Raw genomic sequence first — 15319 nt, forward strand, 5'->3', positions numbered from 1 at the left:
TCACTGTACATATATAGGAAGTTTCTTACCACTTGAGCACTATTCACCACTGTCACTTTTTTGCACAAAAATTCACTTTGACAGGCTTTTGTTTGTACTAGATGAAATAACTGAATGACTTTAATTCATATAAATATGAAAATGCAATGAACAAGACCTCGAGTCATTAATTGTGAGGTTCTGAATTGTGTTGTCATAAGAGGGGGTTCCTTCAATACAGTAAGAATATTCTATAAATCACTCTTGGTTTTCACCCGACAGAACCGTTTGTTTTATTAACCATAAAAAAGCACAGAAGCAAGAAGCGCAATTTTCCTGTGGCAACATGTCACTTCCTAGAAAATCATTGTCATTTTAGCACACATACTGGTTGTCCTTTGCTGCGAGATGCAAGAATAATAATTTCTTATCGCAGCCAGATTTTGTGTAAAAAAAGCAGAGAGGCCGAAATCCAAACTACCTCCATTCTGCTGCATCTTTCGCCATCAACTTCCAAACATTTGAAAATGATGGCAACATGAGATCTGGCAGGTCAAGTGAGTTTATATTTTTTTAAGGGAGCTCCAGTTTCTTGCGTATGATGTGGTGAGTGGGGAGCCTTAGCTGATGGGTCATCTCGTGGCCCATGATCACTGAGAAGTAAGCCTGGGTGCGATTTTCATGATACCGGTTTATTCTCATGTAATCCTGGCATTTAGTACTGCAGAAGTGACGGGTAATGCTTGAGATTACAGTGTTATGTCACATTGCATAGGCAACACGCATTAGTAATTGCATTAGGTTTCACCTATGTGATTAATAATGAGCTGTTTTTTGTTGTAAGTTGTAACCTGCTGAGTAGTTGTACAACATAAGTTACATGAAGTCTATTAACGTGTTATGACTTGTTTATGTACAAAAAAGCAATCTATTGTGCTGTTACTAATGGTATGGTGCAGGTAAGTAATAGGACATTTTTAAAAAAATGAAAGGAAAGAGTGAAATAATAGAATTAGTTGATGTAATAGCAATATTATGTGTTTAGAGGAGTTTTGACAACGTTTGGGCCCGTTACCACTGCATCTCCTGCACCATACAAATCATGCCTTTAGTGCTTGCAAGATAACTGCATTTTTGACTGCCTGTTTAGTAGGAAAATATAGAAAATGTTCGTGTTTTGAGGAGGTATGACAACATTTGGCCTGGGTGCCATTGCACCTGCTGCACCATTTAAATCATGACCATATTGCCTGTAAGATAACTGCACTTGTGACTTCATGTTTAGTAGTAAAATATTGCAATATTTGGTGTTAAGAGGGGTTCCTAGAGCTTTGGGCATCAGTGTTACTACACCTGCTGCACCATTGAAACTAAAACCTCAGTGCCTGCAAAGAAACCACACTAGTGACTGCTTATTCAGTAGTTTAATATAGCAACATTTTGATGTTTAGAGGAGTTCTGACAAAATCCTGGCCCCAGAGCCTGATAGATAACTGCACTTGTGACTGCCTGTTTAGTATTAAAATTTAGCAATATTCTATGTTTAGTGGAGTACCTAGAGCTTTTGGCCCCTGTGCCACCATTCAAATCAAGATAACTACAAATTTGTCTGCATGTTTAGTAGTAAAATATAGCAATATTTGGTGTTTAGTGGAGTTATGACAACTTTGGCCCGGTGCCACTGCACCTGTTGCACCATTTAAATCAAGCCCCATTCAACTGCAAGGTACCCGCAATTGTGACTGCCTGCTTAGTTGTAAAATATAGCAATATCATGTGTTTATAGGAGTTCTGACAACTTTTTGGCCCAGTGCCACTGCACCTGCTGCACAATTCAAACAATGACCCTAGTGCCTGAAAGATAACTGCACGTGTGAGTGCCCATTTAGTTGTTAAAATATAGCAATACTTGGTGTTTAGTGGGATGCCTGGAGCTTTTGGTCCCGGTGCCACTGCACCTGCTGCTCTATTGAAATCCTGAGCCTATTACTCACTACATAACTGCACTTGTGACTGCATGTTTAGTGGTAAAATGAAGCAATTTTAGGTTTTTAGTGGGGTGCCTACAGCTTTTGGTCCTGGTGTCACTGCACCTGCTGTGCCATTGAAATCATGACCCTGTTGTCTGCAAGGTACCTGCACTTGGGACTGCCTGTTGAGTTTAAAATTTTAGCAATAATCTGAGTTTAGTAGCCAGATATAGCAATATTATTTGTTTAGAGGAGTTCTGACAACCTTTGTGTCCAGTGCTACTGCACCTGCTGCACCATTCAAATCATGGCCCTTTTGTCTGCAAGGTGGTTGCTTGTTTAGTAGTAAAATATAGCTTAACTCTTGTATATTAACTTTATTTTTAACATGCAATGTTTATTACAACATTTTGAATTTGATCATAATGACCAAATAGATTAAGTTGAAAAAATGTATCCGATAATGCCTACAAACTGCAAAGAAAAGTACTGAGGCGGGAATAGGAAAAGTCACAAACGTTCTAAGACTAAACCATCTGCTTTACACAAATATGGGGCCGATTTCGGCGTTGTGCGGAAAGCCTCCGGCCAATAGTCAGATTCTCCTAGACCGTGTCTCAACCCATCCGCCCTACTCTGTTGGATTCCAATCCGCATGACCAATTACGATGTTTGCGGTTGGAAGGTAAACCATTTGGTCATTCGGAATTGGTTCCGACTGGCTCTCGGAGAATCCATGTTGGTCGGAGCTGCATCGTAATGCTCTACGGATAGCGTTTCCAAAAGAGCAATTACGATGTGGGTTTCCAACAGCCTTTTCGAGTCAGACTGTCCAACACGAAAAAGCTGTAGAAAACTGACTTTGGGGGCCCCTAGCAGGCCCCCTTCATCCTCAGGACTCCAGTTAGGGGCTGAGGGGATACCCAAGGGATCCCCCTTTAAAAGCATGCACTGTGTGGCAGGCACCATGGGGGCCCTCGACTGGAAAGGGAAGACCACTCGGTCCCCCCGAACGTATGGATGGGTGCCCCGATTCCCCGGGAAACCGTTTTGGGCGGGGGGTGTGGTTCGGCTGGTATGCCCAAAGCGGCGTAGCTGGACCACGCCCTTCCCGCCCAGAAGGGGTTGTCCTAGACACCCGCCCGGAAGACCGCGCCCAGATGGGTGTACCCGAGGAGGGCACCCACCCTTCCGCAGATGGATAAATAGAGCGGGAATCCAAGGAAGCGTCCTCTTGTTCCAGTGCTCTGAAGGCTGCACCACTTGTTGCTCGTGAGCCCTCGACGGAACAAGCAGCAATTTTGACCCACCCACCAGCCCCTTCTTGCAATGTCTTGTTTAAATAAAGATGATATTCGAATGTATTAAAAAGATGCAGTCACATTTTACAGCATTGATGTATGCCTTGGATTGAATAGATGTGTATAGGCCTTTTTTCCTTTGTAGAAAAGTGAAGGAGTGTATCACATGAAAAATTGTCTTGTGCTTTAGGACTTTTTTCAGTTGTAGAAATGAAAAGTTGATGAATCGTCAAGCTGTTGCAGATTAGGTGTATTTTCTTTCCTTAGTAGGTAAAACAACTGTCGTATTTATTCTGGTCGGGCGGTAAGGTCATGATCGGTGAGCAGTAATTTCAAGGTCCCTAGGGGGGGCGCCACCCAGTATGGATGGGGCGCCCGGGGGGAGGCGGCCATTGGCCCCTCCCACGGGGAGGCGGCACCCACGACGGATGGGTCGCCTAGGGGGAGACGGCCATAGGCCCCTCCCAGGGGGGAGACGGCTATATGCCCCTCCTACGAATTTCCCGGGGGCCGGATATCCGCTCCGGCGGAAGAGAGTGTGGGGAAGGGGGAGAGTCCACGCTGTCCTTCTTACAGATACCTCACACGGGAACTCGGACGACCTTTAAAATGGCGTCGAGTGAAAAGGGGGCCCCCACGACAAGGGAAGTTACAGTTGGCAACGAGGGTAAAGTCCTCTGCGCATGCGCCACTCACACCGTGAGGGCGGGAGTTACAGTTGGCAACGAGGGTAAAGTCCTCTGCGCATGCACCACTCACACCGTGAGGGCGGGAGTCTGGTAGTAGGGATCTGACACCGGTTAAGACCTTGCCGTTAGCCCTTAATGCTAGGATGCACAATTTTATTTTAGAATGTATACATTTTCAGGATGCTAGACTCGGCTAGGAAACCTTTGTATTAGAAATCTGTTAAGGTTAGCCAAAGAACATGTCTTCATCAAAATGTAATGAAAGTAAAATTGTACATAATGTATGAAACGTTTTAATTTAATGTTTTAAATTTTGTTTCATATTTTAATAAATACGGCCGGGGGGGTAATTCCCCCCCGCCATCCAAAAGCTCAAACTTGTGTCTGTCTCCTCCCATGGGGAATTGGTGTTGGGAGGGGGTGGCGGGCATCCCGGCCATAAGAGTGCAAACACCATTTCCCCATAGGAGTCAGTGTTGTCAGTCAGAACATGGGCACCCATAGAAGTCAATGGGACTCCGACTGAACAGTGTTTGCACACATTGTAATTGGTCAGGTGGAACCGCTGATCACAAGTCGGTCGGAACCGTAGAGAGAAGGAGTCGGGCGGAACCTTTCCGCGCGACAACGTGATGAGCCCATCAGTAGTAAACAGCAAGTGTTCCAGCATACTGTTAGAAGCTGTCTACCTTGTTCCTGGGAGGAGATCTTATCCTGACAGTGAATGGGGCTTAAACAGTGTGTATTGTAAAAGCATGCAGTCAGGGGAAGTTAAAAAAAGAAAGAGTTCCACACAAAAGAGAAGGAACACAGTAATTCTGTGATGGGAACTGTTAAGAGCCCCCTTTTACGATATAGCAATACAAGAGATTTCACAAGCATTACGCTTTAATTTGCAGGCAAAACCTAAAAAGGTCATTCTGGTAAAATTTTTACCATGAGGACCGGGAAACAACCAAAAAAATACGAAGGAGAGCAGCATTTGTTAGAAAAACAACAGGTGTGTGGAGGGTCGGGGGGAATGTTTAACGACCTTTCTGCTCGCTCCCCTATACCAAGGTACAAAACACACAAAAGAGCAGACCAGGTCTGTAGACGGTGTGTAACTGCAAAGGCAACCATGAGGCACTAATGGTGAGTGCATAAGACAAAGGATTGCAAAATTGTAAAGACTGTTAGTCACAAAAGGCTGAAGAAATTCCCATCAGACCACCCATGTGGTGGATTTCACGTCACATGGGAATTACTGATCTTACCTTCCCAATTCCGACCATATAGTGTCGATGCGGGAAAGGTTGTCAGTGACATAGTCTTAATGTGACACCCTAAAGTTGTGTAAATGAAAACAGTGCAGTGCTCAAAAAAATGTGATAGGTAAAATTGACTACCAAGACTCCAAAGAGCATTAGAATAGAAGTCCAAGTGTCAAAGATTAAAAACACGCCGAGTAGTAATACTACTCTTTGGCGCTGTGTAGTGTGGTCGACATGTTTCAGCTTTAAAGGCATCTAGCCAGCTTTCTTCAGGACCTATGGTAAGACTTAGGCTACTGCAACTACATATAATGTGTTTCAATGTAGAAAAACAAAAATGTACTGATACAAAGTTACATATATACCAGGAACTAGAATACTTAAATGTCCACTGGAGGGAAAGAAAATGTCTTCTTCCTATCAAGAGACAAAAACAGAAAGACAATATGTCAAACAATACCACTGTCAAACACACCCACCTACGTACACACACAGAGACCGTGCAGACACACCTGCAAGAATAATTTACATTCTGCATTCTGAAAAGCATATTAGCTTGATCACATTGAGGCATTTCCTCTAAGTGATACTCACCCAGCTTTGTGTGGGTGATGGCCTCACCTCACCCGGCAACCGCTCGGGAGTATAAGGCCCCGCTCTATAGTGTAGAAATAAAAGGAACAGTGAGCAAACAACTTCCCTGTACCTTACCCAATGGTTCTACACATTTAATCCAACAGACGTGTGGTAGCTAGCAAACCGTCACACCCAACACCGATCACCACAAAGATTCACACGGGGTACATAGAAATCGCATGGCTTGCGATCCTAAACATGCCCTAGTCACTGACACTACTGTGTGTCTCTCAATGACTTTATGAGAGATAATGTATATCCTAAATCTCTACCCAGAAGCTTTCCTTAAAAGCCAGATGTATTTTCAGAAAGGAGGGGTACACTAAAGACCTAATAGAGGCTACAGCGCTTATGCAATGGTGGGGAGTTGGTGAAGCAGGCCCCTGGGTGGCTGCCCAAGCCACCCATGTTCAAAGGCTCCCACCCTGTATGAGAATAGTAAAATGAAGGCTATTCTGGCACTAAGTGAGATTGGAAAGAGGTTGAAACTCGGGATAATGCCGATTCCTTCTGAGCTGGCTACCTCAACACGGCTCCTTTCTGAAAATACATCTGGCTTTTAAGGAAAGCTTCTGGGTAGAGATTTAGGATATACATTCTCTCTCATAAAGTCATTGAGAGACACACAGTAGTGTCAGTGACTAGGGCATGTTTAGGATCGCAAGCCATGCGATTTCTATGTACCCCGTGTGAATCTTTGTGGTGATCGGTGTTGGGTGTGACGGTTTGCTAGCTACCACACGTCTGTTGGATTAAATGTGTAGAACCATTGGGTAAGGTACAGGGAAGTTGTGTGCTCACTGTTCCTTTTATTTCTACACTATAGAGCGGGGCCTTATACTCCCGAGCGGTTGCCGGGTGAGGTGAGGCCATCACCCACACAAAGCTGGGTGAGTATCACTTAGAGGAAATGCCTCAATGTGATCAAGCTAATATGCTTTTCAGAATGCAGAATGTAAATTATTCTTGCAGGTGTGTCTGCACGGTCTCTGTGTGTGTACGTAGGTGGGTGTGTTTGACAGTGGTATTGTTTGACATATTGTCTTTCTGTTTTTGTCTCTTGATAGGAAGAAGACATTTTCTTTCCCTCCAGTGGACATTTAAGTATTCTAGTTCCTGGTATATATGTAACTTTGTATCAGTACATTTTTGTTTTTCTACATTGAAACACATTATATGTAGTTGCAGTAGCCTAAGTTTTACCATAGGTCCTGAAGAAAGCTGGCTAGATGCCTTTAAAGCTGAAACATGTCGACCACACTACACAGCGCCAAAGAGTAGTATTACTACTCGGCGTGTTTTTAATCTTTGACACTTGGACTTCTATTCTAATGCTCTTTGGAGTCTTGGTAGTCAATTTTACCTATCACATTTTTTTGAGCACTGCACTGTTTTCATTTACACAACTTTAGGGTGTCACATTAAGACTATGTCACTGACAACCTTTCCCGCATCGACACTATATGGTCGGAATTGGGAAGGTAAGATCAGTAATTCCCACGTGACGTGAAATCCACCACATGGGTGGTCTGATGGGAATTTCTTCAGCCTTTTGTGACTAACAGTCTTTACAATTTTGCAATCCTTTGTCTTATGCACTCACCATTAGTGCCTCATGGTTGCCTTTGCAGTTACACACCGTCTACAGACCTGGTCTGCTCTTTTGTGTGTTTTGAGCAGCATTTGTTACCACTAAAATTAACTCGAAAATTAGTTTAAAGTTGATTTTTTTTACCGGAGTGAACTGTTTGGGTAAGTTATGAGTGCAAACTGCATCTATTTTATTTTTTGTTTACAGAGGAAATGCCATAGAGAGTGTCTATGTTTAAGACTCTAACAGCTAGATTCATGAAGCCAAATTGTGATCGCAATAGCTGCGAAAATGCTATTGCGATCGCAATATGATGAAAAGGGATTCAAGAAAGTAAATAGCGAAATCGCAACTTTATTTTTGCGAAATCGCTATTAAAATTGCAGAATCCAGGAAGAAGTACATTAGCGAATCTGTAATAGCGAGAAACCATGGATTCTGCAAATAAAATTGTGAAATCGCAAATAAATCGCTATCGCAATTCATGAAAAATCGCAAATAGCGAAAATACCCAAAATCGCATTTTGCACCGCGCAAATTAAGGAGAACCCAAACCAGGTGGTAACCAGTAAAAAAAAAAATTCACATATGAAAAAACTCTTGCAAACTACCAACAGGTGCTGGCTTGACCAAACACACTTAAGGACATGCAGCTGAAGCCTGAGGACTCACACAATGCCAGGACTCTACATGGTGGTCAGGCGGCGAAGGCTACAGCGAGCAGCACCGAACAGACGACGTATCCAGGAGCGGATATTCCGTCAGCGGGTCACCCTACTGGGCCAAACCAGAGAGCAAATCTACACCAAGTACCGGCTAAATGGGGCAATGATTATCAAGCTGATCCGGGACCTAGACCCCCTCCTGCAGCACCCAACAAGGAGGACCAATGCCGTTCCCACCCATGTGCAGGTATTGTGCAGCCTGCACCTACTGGCCTCCGGAAGCTTCCAGGGTATAGTTGCTGTTGCAGGGGGAATATCCCAGCCCACCATGTCCCGCTCCCTAAGGAGTTTCCTGGAGGCCATGCTGACCCGCCTACCCCACTACATATCATTCCCCACCAGCCAACAGGACTTGGACGACACCAAACTGCAATTTTACAATGTAGCACAATTTCCACTGATCATAGGATGCATTGACTGTACCCACATCCACATCTGCCCACCAGCACAAACGGAATACATGTATCGCAACCGCAAGTCCTACCACTCCCTCAATATACAGATGGTATGCAATGCAAAGACAATAATCACGGACATAGTGGCACAGTACCCGGGGAGCACACATGACTCCTTCATATTCCGGCACAGTGGCATTCACACATGACTGTCCAGGGGAGACTTTGGTGAAGGACACCTACTGGGTAAGTACACATGCCACACAACAGTACATTGTGATAATGACGCTGCGCGGCACAGGCACTCACCCTCTGCTCCTATCATGCAGGTGACAGCGGCTACGCTCTCCGTGAGTACCTCCTCACCCCATACCGCAACCCTGCAACACCACAGCAACGCCGTTACAATGCAGCACACATACGCACAAGAAATTGCATTGAGAGGACATTTGGCCTTTTGAAGAGCAGATTCCGCATACTGCACAAGCCTGGTGGGGCCATCAAATACGAGCCTGAGGTCTGCTGCCGCATCGTGGCCGTGTGTGCTATCCTACACAACATTGCTACCAAGCGCAGGATACCTGTCGACATCTCTGGCAGTGAGTCAGAAGGGGACAATCGACCACCTGCACATGTGCGTCACGCACGCGACGAGAATCCAGCAGAAGGACACAGGCGCAGCAACAAAATCTGCATGAACTATTTCTAGTGCACCCACTCCCCACACCCATTACTCAACTCATGCATGACAACATAAATGATGACATGAGTCACTTTGCGTTAATCAGAATTTTTGTAATTGTTACTGCACAATAAACTGGGCATTCTGAAAACTTGGAAAAGTATGACATATTGCGTCATATGTCAATATGAGTCTGTATGGCATGCGTGTTACGTCAGCATGTGGCCTCATGTCAATGCACAACAGTTCAGTGGCGCCTCCGGGTAGTTGCCCCTGACCTCCTCTCAACGTCCTCCTCCAGATTCTGCTGTGCCGCAGCGGAGGGTCTGCTGCTGCGGCGGGGTGCTATGACCGGTGGTAGGGACTGGCTGCTATGGCTTGATGTTGCCTCACTGGTGCCGTCTGCCCCCCGCCTGGCAATGGCCAGTAGCCTGCATGCCCTGCATGGCTGTTGATATGTTCTCCAGGGCTGTTGCGACGTCCTGGCAGCACTGGACCATTTGGACCTGCATGGCCAGGAAGCGTAGCGAGAGCTGGGAGGTGGCGTTCCCAATAATATGGTTGGACCGCATGTATGCCATTGCCGACAGGCGGGTCAACAGTTGGCGGTGTCTGCGGCGATTGAGATGCCGCTGCCTGGTCATTGCCTGTGTGTTGGCCTCCACAGCTGCTGTCATTTGTGCCACATTACGTGCGGTCTTGTCCAGTTGGAGGTGGATGGAGGCTAGATGTCGGGCCTGTGTCTGGTGCACACTTAGCATCCTGCGCTCAATGTAGAGCCCACCTGCACGCACGATTCTGCCCCTGCCAGCGCGGGATGTGTTGGTGCGCGGCTCCCTAACCAGACCGCTTTTCTGGCTCATCACAGCCGCAGGGCGGCGGGTTGGTTGGCGACCTGCTGCTGGTGTTGCAGGCCCCACTGATGGCTGTGTGCAGCGTGGTGGTACAGCAGCACCTGTTGTCACGGGGGTGGCACGGGCCACAGGGGCGGGTGGTGGGATGACCGCTGTTGTGGCAGCTTGCCCTGATGGTCCGGGCTGTGGGATATGATGTGTATCCCCCTCCGTGTCCTCCGTGTTCTCCTCTATCACCAGGGCCTCGCTAACTGTGCTGGGGACATCAGCGCCACCTGTGATGTAAAGTGGACATTGATTAGTGACATGTTCCGTACACAGTTAGGCTTGCTACATGCATGCAGACTACCATTCCCTGATTTGCTGCAGGATTGACTCTCACTGGACAAGTTAGGCTTTATGGTACACGATGGTAATTGTGGCCAGACTAAATGTCCCAAAATGCAATTGCGCTATGGTGCTGTACTTTGGCTGCATGATTAGGGTTTGTTATGGGATGCACTGGAGTCATGGACATTGTTAGGGGACAGAGGGTTGCAGTCGCATGGCACTTACCTGGTGTGTCTTGGGTGAGTCGGGAGGAGTCAAGCCGGGTCACACCCACGCAGGCCTGTGGATTGATGGTCTCCTCCACTTGGTCCTCCAGTAGTGTGTTCGGTGGGACAGTGGGCTCCCCTCCACCTGTCGCAACTTGCTCCCCCAGCCTCTCAGCAATCTTTTCCTTTGCCCGCCCTCTTAAGTCATACCTGCGCTTTTTGAGCTCGTCCACCGAGCGCTGGGTCACCCCCACGGCGTTCACTTTGGCGCGGATGCGCAGCCATATGCGCCTTTTGTCAGCCTCTGGAACCCTTCGGGAGTCTTTGCCAAATAGGCGGTTGTGGTCCTTAGAAACTCCTTCGATGAGGTGTTCGAGCTCCTGCTCTGAAAACTTAATTTTGCGCTTCCTCCCACTGGTGGAACCGCCTGCTGCATCCTGTGACATGCTTGCCACTGTGGTGCCTTTGGGAACACTGGAGGGGAGCTCAGCAACTGCTGCCTGTACTTCAGCCTCTCACTGCTGAATGAGTGTGGAACCTGCCTACTTCCTGGTTGTGATGTCATCACTGTGCTCAGGATGCGACTTCCCGGTTTTGCGATCTCGCAGTTAGCGAGATCGCTATATGCGATTTCGGTAATTGCGAAATCGCAATTTCTACATGGGTTTCAGCGGATTCTGCGATTTTTTACCGATTTCTGGGGTCTCGCAATCGGAGTACAGCAGGAGACACCACAGTGGCAAGCATATCACAGGATGCAGCAGGAGGTTCCACCAGTGGGAGGAAGCGCAAAATTAAGTTTTCAGAGCAAGAGCTCGAACACCTCATCGAAGGAGTTTCTAAGGACCACAACCGCCTATTTGACAGAGACTCCCGAAGGGTTCCAGAGGCTGACTAAAGGCGCATATGGCTGCGCATCCGCACCAAAGTGAACGCTGTGGGGGTGACCCCGCGCTCAGTGGACGAGCTGAAAAAGGGCTGGTATGACTAAAGAGGGCAGGCAAAGGAAAAGATTGCTGAGAGGCTGGGGGAGCAAGTGGCGACAGATGGAGGGGAGCCCACTGTCCCACCGAACACACCACTGGAGGTCCAAGTGGAGGAGACCATCAATCCACAGGCCTGCGTGGGTGTAACCCGGCTTGATTCCTCCCGACCCACCCAAGACACACCAGGTAAGTGCCATGCGACTGCAACCCCCTGTCCCCTAACAATGTCCATGACTCCAGTGCATCCCATAACAAACCCCAATCATGCAGCAAAGAACAGCACCAAAGCGCAATTGCATTGTGGGACATGTAGTCTGGCCACAATTACCATCCTGTACCATTAAGCCTGATTTATCATACCCCACAGCTCGGACCATCAGGGCAAGCTGCCACAACAGCGGTCATCCCACCACCCTCCCCTGTGGCCCGTGCCACCACGTGACAACAGGCGCTGCTGTACCACCACGCAGCCACCAGTGGGGCCTGCAACACCAGCAGCAGGTCGCCAACCAACCAGCCGCCCTGCGGCTGTGAGGAGCCAGACAAGCGGTCTGGTCAGGGAGCCGCACACCAACACATCCCGCGCTGACAGGGGCAGAATCGTGCGTGCAGGTGGGCTCTCCATTGAGCGCAGGATGCTAAGTGTGCACCAGACACAGGCCCGACATCTAGCCACCATCCACCTCCAACTGGACAAGACCGCACGTAATGTGGCACAAATGACAGCAGCTGTGGAGGCCAACACACAGGCAATGACCAGGCAGCGGCATCTCAATCGCCGCAGACACCGCCAACTGTTGACCCGCCTGTCGCGGTCCAACCATATTATTGGGAACGCCACCTCCCAGCTCTTACGACGCTCCCTGGCCATGCAGGTCCAAATGGTCCAGTGCTGCCAGGACGTCGCGACAACCCTGGAGAACATGTCAACAGCCATGCAGGGCATGCAGGCTACTGGCCATGGCCAGGCGGGGGGGGGGGGGCAGACGACACCAGTGAGGCAACATCAAGCCATAGCAGCCAGTCCCTACCACCGGTCGTAGCACCCCGCCGCAGCAGCAGGCCCTCTGCTGCCGCACAGCATAATCTGGAGGAGGACGTTGAGAGGAGGACAGGGGCAACTACCCGGAGGCGCCACTGAACTGTTGTGCATTGCCATGAGGCAACAGACTGACGCGACAAGCATGCCATACAGACTTATATTGACATATGACACAATATGTCATACTTTTCCAAGTTTTCAGAATGCCCAGTTTATTGTGCAGTGACAATTACTAAAATTCTGATTAACGCAAAGTGACTCATGTCATCATTTATGTTGTCATGCATGAGTTGAGTAATGGGTGTGGGGAGTGGGTGCACTAGAAATAGTTCATGCAGATTTTGTTGCGGTGCCTGTGTCCTTCTGCTGGATTCTCGCCGCGTGCATGACGCACAAGTGCAGGTGGTTGATTGTCCCCTTCTGACTCACTGCCAGAGATGTCTACAGGTATTCTGCGCTTGGTAGCAATGTTGTGTAGGATAGCACACACGGCCACGATGTGGCAGCAGACCTCAGGCTCGTATTTGATGGCCCCACCAGTCTTGTGCAGTATGCAGAATCTGCTCTTCAAAGGGCCAAATGTCCTCTCAATGCAATTTCCTGTGCATATGTGTGCTGCATTGTAACGGCGTTGCTGTGGTGCTGCAGGGTTGAGGTATGGGGTGAGGAGGTACTCACGGAGAGCGTAGCCGCTGTCACCTGCATGATAAGAGCAGAGGGTGAGTGCCTGTGCCGCGCAGCGTCATTATCACATTGTACTGTTGTGTGGCATGTGTACTTACCCAGTAGGTGTCCTTCACCAAAGTCTCCCCTGGACAGTCGTGTGTGAATGCCACTGTGCCGGAATATGAAGGAGTCATGTGTGCTCCCCGGGTACTGTGCCACTATGTCCGTGATGATTGTCTTTGCATTGCATACCATCTGTATATTGAGGGAGTGGTAGGACTTGCGGTTGATACATGTATTCCGTTTGTGCTGGTGGGCAGATGTGGATGTGGGTACAGTCAATGCATCCTATGATGTGTGGAAATTGTGCTACATTGTAAAATTGCAGTTTGGTGTCGTCCAAGTCCTGTTGCCTTGTGGGGAATGATATGTAGTGGTGTAGGCGGGTCAGCATGGCCTCCAGGAAACTCCTTAGGCAGCGGGACTTGGTGGGCTGGGATATTCCCCCTGCAACAGCAACTATACCCTGGAAGCTTCTGGAGGCCAGTAGGTGCAGGCTGCACAATACCTGCACATGGTTGGGAACGGCATTGGCCCTCCTTGTTGGGTGCTGCAGGAGGGGGTCTAGGTCCCGGATCAGCTTGATAATCATTGCCCCATTTAGCCGGTACTTGGCGTAGATTTGCTCCCTGGTTTGGTCCAGTAGGGTGACCCGCTGACGGAATATCCGCTCCTGGATACGTCGTCTGTTCCGTGCTGCTCGCTGTAGCCTTCGCCGCCTGACCACCATGTAGAGTCCTGGCATTGTGTGAGTCCTCAGGCTTCAGCTGCATGTCCTTAAGTGTGTTTGGTCAAGCCAGCACCTGTTGGTAGTTTGCAAGAGTTTTTTCATATGTGAATTTTTTTTTTACTGGTTACCACCTGGTTTGGGTTCTCCTTAACTTGCGAAGCGCAAAATGCGATTTGGGGTATTTTTGCTATTTGCGATTTTTCATGAATTGCGATAGCGATTTATTTGCGATTTCGCAATTTTATTTGCAGAATCCATGGTTTCTCGCTATTACAGATTTGCTAATGGACTTCTTCCTCGATTCTGCAATTTTAGTAGCGATTTCGCAAAAATAAAGTTGCGATTTCGCTATTTACTTTCTTGAATCCCTTTTCATCAAATTGCGATCGCAATAGCATTTTCGCAGCTATTGAGATTGCAATTTGGCTTCATGAATCTAGCTGTATGCCTATTCCAGTCCTGTTCTCCATGGGGCATATTATCAAGATCGGCGTTAAAATTATCGCCGCTTTAGCGGCAGAAAACTGCCACCAAAGCAGCGATAATGGGCTTGATAATATGCCCTTGAGATTCCAATAGAAGCCCATGTTCACACCAGAACACAGGTGTTGGACCCGGCCCGTTGGGCAGGTTCACCCCTAGACTTTTTGCTTTTTCCTAGCCTGTTTATGGAACCTGGTGTTGGTGATTTTAGGCCTCTGCGCACTTTTTCACTGTGGTACAGTGTAAAGTGCTTGAGCTCTCTGTGAATGTGTGGTGAGTGACCTGCCCTCCCATAGGAATGAATGGGGAATATGTATGCCCATGGTAGTTCCTGATGTGTGGGGAGTGCAGGGGCGATTTTGGTATGTATGAACCCGTGAGAGTGAATGCTGCAAAATGATGTATGCGGCATGACTGTGTCTAGTCTAGAAGTACTACTTTTGGAAGTTGGCATATTTGTGTAAGTTGGTGCTAGCGTGTGATTGGCTGGGGAGCCTGGCCCAGAGTGCCTGGGCCTGCTTTTGGATTGACTGTCTGGTTTGAGGATGACAGGGGCTGGAGAGCCCAGGAGGTTGTCTGAGTCAGCCCATGAATGAAAGGCAGCATCTGCTGCCAGGGAAGTGGGAGGAGATGGCACCTGATAAGTGAAGGGCTGTTCCTGCCTGACTACAAAGCTGGCTCCACCTCCCGCTGGGTGACTGACACCTCTGTCCCTGATACTGAAGGGGACTTCCCTCTAAA

The sequence above is a fragment of the Lissotriton vulgaris genome, chromosome 8 (genome assembly GCF_964263255.1).
Source record: "Lissotriton vulgaris chromosome 8, aLisVul1.2, whole genome shotgun sequence".
Taxonomy (NCBI): domain Eukaryota; kingdom Metazoa; phylum Chordata; class Amphibia; order Caudata; family Salamandridae; genus Lissotriton; species Lissotriton vulgaris.